This window comes from Cynocephalus volans, chromosome 8 (genome assembly GCF_027409185.1).
Source record: "Cynocephalus volans isolate mCynVol1 chromosome 8, mCynVol1.pri, whole genome shotgun sequence".
NCBI classification, from domain to species: Eukaryota; Metazoa; Chordata; class Mammalia; order Dermoptera; family Cynocephalidae; genus Cynocephalus; species Cynocephalus volans.
In genome coordinates, this window is record NC_084467.1 from 34800659 (window position 1) to 34810736 (window position 10078).

A 10078-nucleotide genomic window follows, 5' to 3' on the forward strand; every position below is an offset into this window, starting at 1 on the left:
TATGTATTGATCTGGGACACTCCAAGTTACAGTGTACAGTAAAAAGCAAGCCTCAGAGCAGTGTGTTTCTACTACCTTTCGTGTAAAAAAGAAAAAAAAACACAACAAAAAAAACCCAACTGGCTGGGTGTGGAGGGTGAGGAATATACATATCTACTCCAAAAAATGCATAAGAAAGATAATGTTGTATATTGGGGGACCCAGGTGGCTGGAGGAAGAGTAAAAGGGAGCCTTTATTTTATACCCTTTTACACTTTTTTGAATTCCGAACCTTGTGAATGGATCACGTGTTCAAGATAAAAATTTTACAAGCCCTGAGATTCCATATGACTTAGAACAAAGCAATTTAAGTAAAAAATTAAGTGAAAAGTAATACAGATGATCCATGATTCTGGTAATAATTATGTGGTAGGTAGCACATGAGAGACAAACGCTGTTGCAGTGGCTTTGAGAGGCTAGTACGGTTATCACAGGCTCTGTTTTATTTAGGTCTGGCTCTGATGTTCCAGGGCTCTTCGGGCCTCTGAAGTCATCTGTGGGGCCTCGCTGAGCAGTGGGGGCTGCTAGGAGCCAAGAACAAACCCCTCTGCTGGACTTTGCCCTTGGCAGGTTAAGGTCAAACTCCACTTTAGAAATGGAGTGCCCTACCATCTGCCTACCCATGCCCTGGTTTCTATTCACATCCACCTAGCCAGGCTGCTGCACGAGGACTCACTAAAATACTAAATGACCCATGCTCCAGGTCCCAGGCTGGAGCTACAGATGAAACATACCCCAGCCCTGACAAGTCCAGTGGGGGGCCCATGGGGAGGCAGAGGAGGAAAAGGAGAGGCTAGTGTGGCCTGAGTTCAACAGGGAGGTGGTATGATGCACTGTGGGAGCCCTGGAGAGAGACTTCTAATTTTACCTGAACACAATCAAAAATGGGTTTCTAGGAGGTAATATTGGAGTTGGGCCGTGAAGGACACACAGGGCGCCTGCCAAGTGGGAAAGCAGTGGCAAGACTACATTCCAAGGAGACAGAACAACATGTGCAGGGGAAGAGAGGGGCTGATACAGCCAGATTAAGAAACGGGGTGCTCGATGTGGCCCCTGCTCCTTGGTAGGCACAGGGCACCGAGAGCAGTCACACACCCATGCTCCCACCCCTGCACCCACCATGCCCAACAAGATCTTTGCATGCAGCCAGCTGCTGCCTTTCACCTTGGAAATGGTTTACATGGTAGCCCTGCCTTTGGGCCTCAGTTTCCTCATCTAGGAAATGGGGATAAAATGTCCTTCCTTAAAGGGTTGCTGTGAAGTTCTGTATCATCGCCCATCCTGCAGCCTGGCAGAGTTCCCTCGCCACGTGTTCACTGAATTGGGGAAAGAGAGGAAGCCACCCTCAAGTGGGCCACCATCTGCCCCCACCAGCCCCTGGCTGGAACCGAAATGTGGTAATAAAGTTCGTTTATTCAACATATATTTATTTAGGTGTCAAGCTGATGGAATAGTGGGTGATGACTCAGGGAAGGGGTGCAAACCCCACAGCTTGTGACTTTCTTGTGGAAGCCTATTTTAGGGGTAGGAGAACAAGGTAGAGCCCAGAATCAGGGACCCCTAGCAGCCCATCACCACCCCTGGGAATGGGGCTACCATTCCCAGTCCGTGCTCTTCCAGGCGTTTGCTCTTGCTGTGTCCTCTGCATTCTCTAGCTTAATAATGCCCAACTGCCACTTAGACTGGAGACTTCTTAAGAATAGAACCTGAGTCTTATTGTCTGCAGCCAGAGTGCCCAGGGTAGGAAATGGCACAGAACAACCGTAAAACAAAGAAAACTTACCACTTCTCAATTTAGCTTTTGGGCAAAACTGGCTCTGTGTGTACCTGTTTATCCAGAATGGTGTTCATCTTAACTCAGTTGTTTATCAAACCCCTGATGAGTGCAGGATCTGAGAGTAGGAAACAGGCTAATGACACCCCCCAAGACCCTCCACTCCAAGCCTACAGGGTTGTAGAGGAAAGACCTCTGAAGTTAGGCAGACCAAATTCAAATCCTGCCTCTCCTAGGAGTGCTATAGGCCTCTCAGTTCAGCAAGTGCCTGGGCTCAGAGTCCAGTATAGAGGTTATTTCATGACTCCCACCCTCCCTGTCTCAATTCTGGGGGTCCCGAGGCCGCTGAGAGCTCTCTTTCTCCCAGGAAGCCATTGATGAGGTATTAGCTTCGAAGACTCCTCCTCTCACATGCTGGACACCGGATGGCCCCGGCCACATTGCATAATTTGCCTAACACTGTGGCCTTTTGACCCATGTCCCTGCGCCCTTCCTCAGCACAGCACTCCAGCCCTGGGCTTGGCCTGCAGCAGACTCTCAGTCAATATTGGCAAAGGGAGGGCATGCGGCTACTGCCACTGAGAGGTAGGGAGTTTCCTGCAAGAGGAGGGTTCCAGAGCTTGCAGAATCCAGATGTCGCATCATTTTGTCCTCCTCCCACTGTGCCCCACGTGGTTTCCCAAGGTGCACCAGAGTATGGGACATGGGGCTTTCTAACTGCTTGGGCCACAGCTCTGAGGAGGGCGGGGTAGGGGTTTACCTAATCCATGACAGCTCCCTTCCTATTTATCTTGTACACATTTCTAAGGTGTCATTTGAACAAAGTTCTGGTTATTAAGAAAGAAGATCAAGAAACTGCAGTTTGCTGTAACACTGTCATCTGATAGATGGGGAGCCTCAGGTCAGAGGGCAGGTGCCCAGGATACTCAATAAATAAAAGCCAGGACTAGGGCATGAGTTCACTGGGTTCCTAGCCTGGAGTTTTGCCTTCTGACCCCTTCCGTCCTGCCAAGGCTTTTCAAAAAGAAGAGTGATGGGCTAGCAGAAGCCTGACCTTCAGGTGACCTCAGGCATTGACTGCTCTTGAAACCATTTCCTTTAAGCCTTCTAGTGATGTCAGGCCTCTAGCATGACTGAGCCTCCCTGACACCCCACAGTGGCTCTGGAGGCAGAAGGTGCTCATCAATCTTTAAAGCACAGAGGAGAGGCAGCACCAGCTAGGCCCCAGGCAGCCTGCCAGGGGCTGCTCACACATCCTGATTTAACCACCATGAATACGCTCTGGGGAGAGATTGCTCCCACTTCACAGATGAGAAAACATGATCAGAGAGGAAAAAGTGCAGAACCAGAGGGCCCTTGGCTTCTGTGAAGCTTCAAGTTGGGGTGGGTCCCTGATGCCACATTCCATGCCCCTCCTGCTCATGTTCTCCCTCTGCTTCCGGGTTCTAGTCCCTGAAGGAAACAAGGTTTCTACCTGGTGCTTTTTATGAAGGTCAAGTACCATTCCAGGAACTCTGAGCCCTGTCCATTCTGAACAGAGATAGCCCAGGCCCAAGCTCAGAAACCTTTTGACCATTTTGCTGGGTTTTGTGCTAAGCCAGTGTTGGCAAACTATGGCCCGATCCAGCCTGCCAGCTAAGAATGGGTTTTACATTTTTAAGCGGCTGGCGAAAAAAAAAAAGAGGACTAATATTTTGTGATGTGTCAAAATTATATTAAATTCAAATTTCAGTGGCCATTAATAAAGTTTTATTGGAACAGACACACTCACTTGTTTATATATTGCTTATGGCTGCTTTTGTGCTACAACGGAAGAGTTGAGTGGTTGGGACGAACAGACTGTACAGCCCACAAGCTGACAATATTACTACTCTCTGGTCCTTCACAGAAAAAGTTTGTCAACCTTTGCTTTAAGTCCCAGGTCCCCTGAGCTGCTGTGTGCAAACCCAACACACGACCTGCACAGGATTTTCCAAGCCTTCCAGGCAAGAACAAATTATCCTCCCGAAATAACTGAAAAGCTATGCATGCTATAAGAGAATGTTAAATGCAAATGATGGACCCCCTGGGCTGTGTGCATGGGCCTTGGGTCAGGACCTGGACCCTGGAGAAGCTGACACCCCTGAGGAGGTGTGCATTCCATGGTGAGATGGGCACCAACTCAACTAACATAAAATTAATTTGATAAGATTGGGCATATGCAAAGACCACTGTCACTCTCAGGAGACAAGTTTAAATCCCAGTTCGTCCACTGTGTGACCTTAAAAAAGTCCCTTCCCCTAAAGCTTCAGTTCTCCATAGAGAGGTTTTTTTAAGAATAAATTATATTACTAAGGAAAGATTAGGCTTGAATGCATGTTCATGACACTATTCTAGTCAATGGGGATTCAGTGATAAACTAAACCAAATCCCTGCCTATGGAACTTGATATTTTAGTTGAGGGCTGGGGCAGAAAACAAATACATCAGGTGGTCAGTGGTATGAAGAAAGGAAGTCATAATGGGGGTGTTATTTCTTCATCATGGTGGGACATGCCTGTAATGATTATGCAGCTGTTGGAAAGAATGCAACACATCTGTATGTACTTGATATGAAAAGAGCCCCAGGGTAGATTGTTAAGGGGTAAAAAGCACGGTGCAATGTATAGATGTACATTTAGTGTAAGGAAGGGGGAGTAAATGAACTTGTACAAGGGCACCTGCTCGTATAAGCAGAGGGAAAAACCACAAGTATTTACCTCTAAGCACTGGGCTGGTGAACAGGAGGGCCACACAGAACTACGTAGAAAGTGTGATCCAATTACATAAACATTACATTTATAGGCATACATCTACCGTGCACAAAAAGAGGTCTGTAAGGGTGAACACTGAATTGTTACAACTGGGAGGAGATATTTATTCTTTCACTTTTTATGCTGCTTTATAGTCGGCTCCATTACTTCTGTAGTTAAAAAAAAAAAAAAAAACAAGTTTTTTTTCCAGTCATATTTAAGAACTTTATTGGACACAGCTCCAGCACCAGCCTAGCACACTGCCCTCCTGGCCCTGGGCAGTCTAGGGCTGAATGCAGAGTGGTTCCATCCAAGGAAGTTTCAGAGCAAATGGTAACCCCACAACACTCTATCTAAAGGTTTCATATAGCTGGGAGACAGAGGGCTGCTCCACAGACGTATGAACAGGTCAAATCTTTTATAAATAAACACCTTTACAGAGCACTCTAAATGGGTGCAGAATCCTCACAGGTCAGGCGGCCTAGATGAGTGATGTCTACAGCATGGGGCAAGCAGGGGCAAGGACCACGTTGACAGATGATGGGCACTACGCTATGATACTGCACATGTACAAAACCAACTACTGAGGGAGCAGCTGCCTGCCCTGTCAGGCTGTTCATTCTGTGATAAGGTTGGGCGGGGTTGTCTTTACATCATATTCTGTGGCTGGTGGGCTTGGAGAGGGGCTACTTTGTGGAGCAGATGGGGCGACAATGACACCATAGAGGCTGAGCACCTTGGTGAAGATAAGGATCAGGATCATGCCCACAAATTGCTGGGGCTGCTGGGCAGTGCCCCACACACTGGTGTCCCCCATAATGCTGGTGGCAAATCCAGCTGCCAGGCCACTCATGCCCAAACTTAGGCCAGTGCCCAGCTGGAGGAAACTCCTGTGGAGGCTGATGCTGCCATTCAGGGAGCTGACAATGAGGATTGCCACCACCAGGCCATAGATGGTGATGATGCAGCCATGACCACTGGGACACTGGACATTATGATCAGGTCTGGCTGCATGATGCACATGGCCACAATGCCAGTGCCGTTTTTGGCCAAGCCATAGGTAGCACCCAGGGCTGTGGGAGGCAGGTGAGGGGAGCGTAGAGCAGCACACTAGACACCTGGGGCCAGGACCCTAGGGGGCAGTTTTAGCTCCTGTGAGGGCCACCACAAGTTATCACAAGCAGTGGGGAGCCAAAGAAGGCACCCAGCCAGGGGCAGGAGGAGATCCTCAGGAAGAACAGCCATAGTGGGTGCGCAAGGACTCCAGGGTAGCTGTTCCTCCCTCTGCCTGGGCTGCCTGTCCTGAGAGAATACACCTCTTCCTCCAGCAGAGGTCCTTATGGCCATCTGGCCCATCTGGGACTCCTGCTCTGCTGTGGAACCCCAACCCATGCTCCCCAGTACTCCCCAAGCCTGCCACACAGACCCCATGCTCCCAGGGAGCCTCAGTGCAGCTATCCAGACAGATAGGTATTATTCCCACTAAAGCTGAAGACACCAGCACCAGCAAGAGGTGTGGCTGGCCTAAGGTCAGTGTTATAGCTGTTTCTGGCACAGCCCTTCCCTTCCCACTCCCAAATGCCAGGGCAGGGGGAGATAAACTCTTGACTAGAAGAATTGGGCAGATGTTCTGTCCAGCAAAGTCCTCAGTAGCCAAAGTCTCCATCAGCTGGGGTCTGTCAAAAGCTTGCTCCCCTTCCAGGGTGCGAGGGCCCTGGGGAGGTAAAAGCCAGTGGGGTGGTGAATAAGGTGAATGCTGCCTTCTTTCTGCCCATGTTCAAGGCCTGGGAGCCCTACTCAGTTCCTGCAAAACCCCAATGTTTATGCATCAGCAACTGCCAAAGTGGCTGGACGACAGAGCCTCGGGCTCCACTCCACCCCTCTCTTGGAGGGAGGTAACAATTGGAGGTTTGTTTTGGTGGCTGGGCTGGGCTGCTGGCCTGGACACAGCCTCTCTAAGCCCATGAGTCCAGCCAGGAGCCTTCCCAGCCTCTGCCATCCTGAGGACACCGGCTACCAGACTGAGTGGCTTTGTCACCTCTGTGCCCAGGAGTGAGGTGAGGGAAGGGGTGAGGTTGCAGGCCCCGAGCCAATGCTGCACACTTTCCCCTTTGTTCCAGGCCTCCCCATCTCTGCCAGCCCGGAGGGAAGGGGGGAAATGGATGCCTGTACCCTTGGTGCCAGAGCAGAGCTCTGGGCCCTGACACCCCGTGACCAGGAGGCACTGGGCAAAGCTGAGCTCCTTGAAGTCACAAGCTGATTATGGGGGATTTGGGGCTGACCCAGCTCCGGGGCAAGTAGGGTCGAATCCCTGGAGGCTCAGCACTAGACGAGGATCATCTTGGGCCTGTTAACAAGGTTTGTATACCCAAGCTGGCCATACAAAGGGTCTTTCCACTTAAAATAGCCACCACCCTGAATTAGGGCACTGGGCCAGTCTCACCACATCCACCAGTGGCAATGAGGCCTCCATGTTACAGAGAAGGAAACCAAGGCTCCGAGGAAAGTCACTTCTCCAAGGTCATAGTTTCGTGGGAACATCTCATGTTTTGTTTCCATTCACAGGAGAGTTTTAGTTGTCAAGTAATGTCTAATCCAACTTTTAGATTCCTACTGCACCCAGAAAGAGTTTGGAAAGTCCTGAAGTCTGGGTATTCCTACTCATTTGGGGTGGGTGGAGGATGGCATAAAAGACAGGAGTGTGCAGAAAAAAGCAACTTAAAAACAAAACCAAAAAAACAAAACCACCATAAACACCTCAAATCTTTTTGTGACAGCCTTATCTTGGACAAGTCTCTTCCTTTTTCTAGCTTCAGTTTCCCCATCTGTCAAATGGAGGACTGGGCCATGGGCTGGAAGATCCCTTCCTGCTCTGGCTTTCCTTTACCCTCTTGTCATCCTGGAAAGTCTAGTAGCATGTTTTGAGGTAGGAGGTTCAGTGTGTAACCTCGGCAAGGTCATTTTTCATTGCACCCTGATGTCATCGTGTCTCTTATCTCCCTAACAGGGCAGTTGTGAGGATCCCAGGAGATAATGGACACGAAAGTCTCTTTCAAACTACCCAAGGGCTGACCCAAGTTCAGGCAGGTAGGCAGGAAGCCTATGGCAAAAAAGTAAAGCAGATTAAGGCAGGGCAGGGTAAGGCATCCATATTAGGTGACCCTCTCCAGACCTGGCACTCTCCCTCATGTGCCATCTCTGTGAACTAGCTTCCTGACAAACTTCTGTTGGAAAGAACTGGCCAGTGGGAGCTTTAATAATTTACTTAATACTTGCAGGCCCAGGGCTTAAGCATCCTGGCTCCCAAAAGCTCATACTGCCAGAATGCCAGACTTCTGGATAGAGGCCAACACCCAAGTACAGGTCACCTGGGGCCCGGGTGAGCACAATACATCATGAGAGTCCAAAGAGAATCTATGGGGATAGTCACCTACATTTTTTTCTGAATTCTTAGACATTCTAATAATGAAAAATGATATTCTGCAGATGAGGCAACTGAACTAAGTTGGGATTCAAAACTACATCTGCAGGACTTCAAAAGCCTATGTTCTTTGTACCACCGAGGGGCTGAGGAACCCTGCAGATTTCTGATTTCTCCTATGTCTAAAGTGGAGGGTCTAGATGGGATTAGCCACGAGTTCTTCACAAAGGGCAGGGTGAGCCATCCTAGGGCCAGGCTCACCCTTGCTTGCCATCCAGGACAGACCATGGGCAACCCCCTGGCTGAGATGCGGGGTGATTCCACCTATCCCCTCCCTACTTCCTACTTAGTTAAGCTTATCACGACTAGCTGCAGAGGAGCACAAAAGAACACAGGGAAGTCAGCTGAGTCAATTCCCAGTTCCTAGGAGTTGAGGAGGAACATAGCAGAACCAAGGCTTTGGAGCCAGACAACCTGGCTTTACAACCTTGGGCAAATGATACAACCACTCCAGGCCTCAGTTTAATATCCTGTGCTTGCTGATCAGGTCAACAGTCTCCAAAGGAAATGGTTTTATTCCCGAATGTATAAAAGATGATTCATAGAGGATTTAGAAAGAAAAATTTACTATAACTGCTATTTTGTACTTGTCTTTTGAAATTTCTGTTACGTAGGCATATAATCTACTAGTATAACAGTACATGTACATAAATTTATAAATACAGATAGACCCCTGGGAAGAAGGTGCCCCGTATTATTTATTGATGGCATGAACAGTACAAAGTTTGGAGAGCGTTGCATGAAAAGCACCCACCTGCTACAGCATTTAGAACCAGCCAGGAGGTGCCGCCCTTGAAGACTGGCAAACTCTTTCCCCTCTGCCCAAAATTCAAGAAATGCTGTGGTGAAAAGGGACCGTGGGGACAGAAATGAATGCCCTTTCTGGGTTCAAATCCAGCTCACCCACTTACGAGCTGTGTGAGTTCAGGAAAGTTACTTCCCTTCTGTGAGCTCCAGGTGGGTGAGGAACCAGCAGAGGTACAGGGTCAGTAACAATGAAAAGCACTTTAGTATATGCATGTGTTGAAACAATACACTGTACCCCACAAATACGTACAAGATGTTAAAATAAAATTTTAAAAAAGAGAACAGAAAAGCATTTTAGTCAAGAGCCCAGGAAACTGTAAGTGGCTGTTGATTTTCTCCTCCACTTTTCTGTCTCCACTCATTAAATTCACTTATCCACTCAACCAATAAGTATCCACGTCTGGCATCACACGCTGAATAGACAGTTCTCTCTCAGGAGGCCCGGAGAAGTTAAGTGGCCTGCCAGAGCCCTGAGATAACACAGCAAGTTATTTGGACTTCCAGGGTCTCAGCCCTTGCCACTAGCTAAAATCGCTTCTCGCTGTATTTTTATTATTGAGTTATATCCCACCACTATGGCTCAGCTGTGACTGTCTGGGAGCCTCCCTGGAACTTCTGCATCAGCCCGACCCCAGCTCAGTCCCACCCGACACCTCCGCAGCCCAAAGGAAGGGCGGTTCAGGGTTCAGTCCGACCCCCACGTCCTAGGTTAAGGGGAAAAAAAAAAAAAAAAAAAGGGAAGGGGGTGGCATGGGCTTCCTTGTGCCTTCCCAGCTGGAGAGATGGGAAAATCCAAGAAAATAAGAGTGTCTGAAAGGGAAAAACTGACTTGAAAACATTCTTGACAAGGGGGAAAAGGGAAGGTGGAAAGAAACAACACCGCCCACACAGGAGGCGTTTGTTGAAAAGGAACCGGTCGCGGGAAAAGTCACAAAGACCCCCCGCAGGACGAGCCTGCTTACAGGTGAAGAAATAGATCCTACCTAGGCAGTTGTTTGCCCCCAGAGAAGGATTCCTCATCCACTCGGGGAACGGGGTCTCTTGTCTTCCAGCCCCCGCCCCACCCCCGTCCCCTACGGCGCGCGCTCTGCCCGCTCGACTGCTGTCCGGGACCCCTTCCCCGCCCGCCCCGCCCGAGCGGAGAAACGTGCCACCGCGGAGCACGTCTCCCCCGGCCGTGGCTAAAGCTCGGGGGCCTGCACTGCTC

The 10078-nt window shown here is 49.3% G+C and overlaps 1 protein-coding gene and 1 pseudogene across 1 annotated transcript in view; both read right to left on the minus strand.

Annotated features, from left to right (window-relative positions):
• SLC2A1 (solute carrier family 2 member 1) overlaps positions 1–10078 on the minus strand; it is a 30053-nt gene that overhangs the window by 19030 nt on the left and 945 nt on the right. The gene's annotated exons all lie outside the window — the stretch shown is intronic.
• On the minus strand, positions 5200–5654 carry LOC134383230 (V-type proton ATPase 16 kDa proteolipid subunit c-like; annotated as a pseudogene).